We start from the raw sequence: 6,000 nt of genomic DNA, 5'->3' as shown, positions 1-6,000 counted from the left end.
GTTGACCTGTTCAGTTAGATGACCTGTTGACCTGTTCAGTTAGATGACCTGATGACCTGTTCAGTTAGATGACCTGATGACCTGTTCAGTTAGATGACCTGATGACCTGTTCAGTTAGATGACCTGATGACCTGTTCAGGTAGATGACCTGATGACCTGTTCAGGTAGATGACCTGATGACCTGTTCAGTTAGATGACCTGATGACCTGTTCAGTTAGATGACCTGATGACCTGTTCAGTTAGATGACCTGATGACCTGTTCAGGTAGATGACCTGATGACCTGTTCAGGTAGATGACCTGATGACCTGTTAACCTGTTCAGTTAGATGACCTGGTGACCTGTTCAGTTAGATGACCTGATGACCTGTTAACCTGTTCAGTTAGATGACCTGATGACCTGTTCAGGTAGATGACCTGATGACCTGTTCAGGTAGATGACCTGATGACCTGTTCAGTTAGATGACCTGATGACCTGTTCAGGTAGATGACCTGATGACCTGTTCAGTTAGATGACCTGTTGACCTGTTCAGTTAGATGACCTGATGACCTGTTCAGTTAGATGACCTGATGACCTGTTCAGTTAGATGACCTGATGACCTGTTCAGTTAGATGACCTGATGACCTGTTCAGTTAGATGACCTGATGACCTGTTCAGGTAGATGACCTGATGACCTGTTCAGTTAGATGACCTGATGACCTGTTCAGGTAGATGACCTGATGACCTGTTCAGTTAGATGACCTGATGACCTGTTCAGTTAGATGACCTGATGACCTGTTCAGTTAGATGACCTGTTGACCTGTTCAGTTAGATGACCTGATGACCTGTTCAGTTAGATGACCTGATGACCTGTTCAGTAAGATGACCTGTTCAGTTAGATGACCTGATGACCTGTTCAGTTAGATGACCTGATGACCTGTTCAGTTAGATGACCTGATGACCTGTTCAGTTAGATCACCTGATGACCTGTTCAGGTAGATGACCTGATGACCTGTTCAGTTAGATGACCTGTTCAGTTAGATGACCTGGTGACCTGTTCAGGTAGATGACCTGATGACCTGTTCAGTTAGATGACCTGGTGACCTGTTCAGTTAGATGACCTGATGACCTGTTAACCTGTTCAGTTAGATGACCTGATGACCTGTTCAGGTAGATGACCTGATGACCTGTTCAGGTAGATGATCTGATGACCTGTTCAGTTAGATGACCTGATGACCTGTTCAGGTAGATGACCTGATGACCTGTTCAGTTAGATGACCTGTTGACCTGTTCAGTTAGATGACCTGATGACCTGTTCAGGTAGATGACCTGATGACCTGTTCAGTTAGATGACCTGATGACCTGTTCAGTTAGATGACCTGTTGACCTGTTCAGTTAGATGACCTGATGACCTGTTCAGTTAGATGACCTGATGACCTGTTCAGGTAGATGACCTGATGACCTGTTCAGTTAGATGACCTGATGACCTGTTCAGGTAGATGACCTGATGACCTGTTCAGTTAGATGACCTGATGACCTGTTCAGGTAGATGACCTGATGACCTGTTCAGTTAGATGACCTGATGACCTGTTCAGTTAGATGACCTGATGACCTGTTCAGTTAGATGACCTGTTGACCTGTTCAGTTAGATGACCTGATGACCTGTTCAGTTAGATGACCTGTTCAGTAAGATGACCTTTTCAGTTAGATGACCTGATGACCTGTTGACCTGTTCAGTTAGATGACCTGTTGACCTGTTCAGTTAGATGACCTGTTGACCTGTTCAGTTAGATGACCTGATGACCTGTTCAGTTAGATGACCTGTTCAGTTAGATGACCTGATGACCTGTTCAGGTAGATGACCTGATGACCTGTTCAGGTAGATGACCTGATGACCTGTTCAGTTAGATGACCTTATGACCTGTTCAGGTAGATGACCTGATGACCTGTTCAGTTAGATGACCTGATGACCTGTTCAGGTAGATGACCTGATGACCTGTTCAGTTAGATGACCTGATGACCTGTTCAGGTAGATGACCTGATGACCTGTTCAGTTAGATGACCTGATGACCTGTTCAGTTAGATGACCTGATGACCTGTTCAGTTAGATGACCTGATGACCTGTTCAGTTAGATGACCTGATGACCTGTTCAGTAAGATGACCTGATGACCTGTTCAGGTAGATGACCTGATGACCTGGTGACCTGTTCAGTTAGATGACCTGATGACCTGTTCAGGTAGATGACCTGATGACCTGGTGACCTGTTCAGTTAGATGACCTGTTCAGTTAGATGACCTGATGACCTGTTCAGTTAGATGACCTGATGACCTGTTCAGTTAGATGACCTGATGACCTGTTCAGTTAGATGACCTGATGACCTGTTCAGTCATCCCTGTTCAGTTAGATGACCTGATGACCTGTTCAGTTAGATGACCTGATGACCTGTTCAGGTAGATGACCTGATGACCTGGTGACCTGTTCAGTTAGATGACCTGATGACCTGTTCAGGTAGATGACCTGATGACCTGGTGACCTGTTCAGTTAGATGACCTGTTGACCTGTTCAGTTAGATGACCTGATGACCTGTTCAGGTAGATGACCTGTTGACCTGTTCAGTTAGATGACCTGTTGACCTGTTCAGTTAGATGACCTGATGACCTGTTCAGTTAGATGACCTGATGACCTGTTCAGTTAGATGACCTGATGACCTGTTCAGTTAGATGACCTGATGACCTGTTCAGGTAGATGACCTGATGACCTGTTCAGGTAGATGACCTGATGACCTGTTCAGTTAGATGACCTGATGACCTGTTCAGTTAGATGACCTGATGACCTGTTCAGTTAGATGACCTGATGACCTGTTCAGGTAGATGACCTGATGACCTGTTCAGGTAGATGACCTGATGACCTGTTAACCTGTTCAGTTAGATGACCTGGTGACCTGTTCAGTTAGATGACCTGATGACCTGTTAACCTGTTCAGTTAGATGACCTGATGACCTGTTCAGGTAGATGACCTGATGACCTGTTCAGGTAGATGACCTGATGACCTGTTCAGTTAGATGACCTGATGACCTGTTCAGGTAGATGACCTGATGACCTGTTCAGTTAGATGACCTGTTGACCTGTTCAGGTAGATGACCTGATGACCTGTTCAGTTAGATGACCTGGTGACCTGTTCAGGTAGATGACCTGATGACCTGTTCAGTTAGATGACCTGGTGACCTGTTCAGTTAGATGACCTGATGACCTGTTAACCTGTTCAGTTAGATGACCTGATGACCTGTTCAGGTAGATGACCTGATGACCTGTTCAGGTAGATGACCTGATGACCTGTTCAGTTAGATGACCTGATGACCTGTTCAGGTAGATGACCTGATGACCTGTTCAGTTAGATGACCTGTTGACCTGTTCAGTTAGATGACCTGATGACCTGTTCAGGTAGATGACCTGATGACCTGTTCAGTTAGATGACCTGATGACCTGTTCAGTTAGATGACCTGTTGCCCTGTTCAGTTAGATGACCTGATGACCTGTTCAGTTAGATGACCTGATGACCTGTTCAGGTAGATGACCTGATGACCTGTTCAGTTAGATGACCTGATGACCTGTTCAGGTAGATGACCTGATGACCTGTTCAGTTAGATGACCTGATGACCTGTTCAGGTAGATGACCTGATGACCTGTTCAGTTAGATGACCTGATGACCTGTTCAGTTAGATGACCTGATGACCTGTTCAGTTAGATGACCTGTTGACCTGTTCAGTTAGATGACCTGATGACCTGTTCAGTTAGATGACCTGTTCAGTAAGATGACCTTTTCAGTTAGATGACCTGATGACCTGTTGACCTGTTCAGTTAGATGACCTGTTGACCTGTTCAGTTAGATGACCTGTTGACCTGTTCAGTTAGATGACCTGATGACCTGTTCAGTTAGATGACCTGTTCAGTTAGATGACCTGATGACCTGTTCAGGTAGATGACCTGATGACCTGTTCAGGTAGATGACCTGATGACCTGTTCAGTTAGATGACCTGATGACCTGTTCAGTTAGATGACCTTATGACCTGTTCAGGTAGATGACCTGATGACCTGTTCAGTTAGATGACCTGATGACCTGTTCAGGTAGATGACCTGATGACCTGTTCAGTTAGATGACCTGATGACCTGTTCAGGTAGATGACCTGATGACCTGTTCAGTTAGATGACCTGATGACCTGTTCAGTTAGATGACCTGTTCAGTAAGATGACCTGATGACCTGTTCAGGTAGATGACCTGATGACCTGGTGACCTGTTCAGTTAGATGACCTGATGACCTGTTCAGGTAGATGACCTGATGACCTGGTGACCTGTTCAGTTAGATGACCTGTTCAGTTAGATGACCTGATGACCTGTTCAGTTAGATGACCTGATGACCTGTTCAGTTAGATGACCTGTTGACCTGTTCAGTTAGATGACCTGATGACCTGTTCAGGTAGATGACCTGTTGACCTGTTCAGTTAGATGACCTGTTGACCTGTTCAGTTAGATGACCTGATGACCTGTTCAGTTAGATGACCTGATGACCTGTTCAGTTAGATGACCTGATGACCTGTTCAGTTAGATGACCTGATGACCTGTTCAGGTAGATGACCTGATGACCTGTTCAGGTAGATGACCTGATGACCTGTTCAGTTAGATGACCTGATGACCTGTTCAGTTAGATGACCTGATGACCTGTTCAGTTAGATGACCTGATGACCTGTTCAGGTAGATGACCTGATGACCTGTTCAGGTAGATGACCTGATGACCTGTTAACCTGTTCAGTTAGATGACCTGGTGACCTGTTCAGTTAGATGACCTGATGACCTGTTAACCTGTTCAGTTAGATGACCTGATGACCTGTTCAGGTAGATGACCTGATGACCTGTTCAGGTAGATGACCTGATGACCTGTTCAGTTAGATGACCTGATGACCTGTTCAGGTAGATGACCTGATGACCTGTTCAGTTAGATGACCTGTTGACCTGTTCAGGTAGATGACCTGATGACCTGTTCAGTTAGATGACCTGGTGACCTGTTCAGGTAGATGACCTGATGACCTGTTCAGTTAGATGACCTGGTGACCTGTTCAGTTAGATGACCTGATGACCTGTTAACCTGTTCAGTTAGATGACCTGATGACCTGTTCAGGTAGATGACCTGATGACCTGTTCAGGTAGATGACCTGATGACCTGTTCAGTTAGATGACCTGATGACCTGTTCAGGTAGATGACCTGATGACCTGTTCAGTTAGATGACCTGTTGACCTGTTCAGTTAGATGACCTGATGACCTGTTCAGGTAGATGACCTGATGACCTGTTCAGTTAGATGACCTGATGACCTGTTCAGTTAGATGACCTGATGACCTGTTCAGTTAGATGACCTGATGACCTGTTCAGTAAGATGACCTGATGACCTGTTCAGGTAGATGACCTGATGACCTGGTGACCTGTTCAGTTAGATGACCTGATGACCTGTTCAGGTAGATGACCTGATGACCTGGTGACCTGTTCAGTTAGATGACCTGTTCAGTTAGATGACCTGATGACCTGTTCAGTTAGATGACCTGATGACCTGTTCAGTTAGATGACCTGATGACCTGTTCAGTTAGATGACCTGATGACCTGTTCAGTCATCCCTGTTCAGTTAGATGACCTGATGACCTGTTCAGTTAGATGACCTGATGACCTGTTCAGGTAGATGACCTGATGACCTGGTGACCTGTTCAGTTAGATGACCTGATGACCTGTTCAGGTAGATGACCTGATGACCTGGTGACCTGTTCAGTTAGATGACCTGTTGACCTGTTCAGTTAGATGACCTGATGACCTGTTCAGGTAGATGACCTGTTGACCTGTTCAGTTAGATGACCTGTTGACCTGTTCAGTTAGATGACCTGATGACCTGTTCAGTTAGATGACCTGATGACCTGTTCAGTTAGATGACCTGATGACCTGTTCAGTTAGATGACCTGATGACCTGTTCAGGTAGATGACCT

This window comes from Salmo salar, chromosome 01 (assembly GCF_965601325.2).
Source record: "Salmo salar chromosome 01, fSalSal1, whole genome shotgun sequence".
Lineage (NCBI taxonomy): Eukaryota > Metazoa > Chordata > Actinopteri > Salmoniformes > Salmonidae > Salmo > Salmo salar.
The sequence above is the reverse complement of the archived record's forward strand: the minus strand, read 5'-3'. Positions refer to the sequence as shown.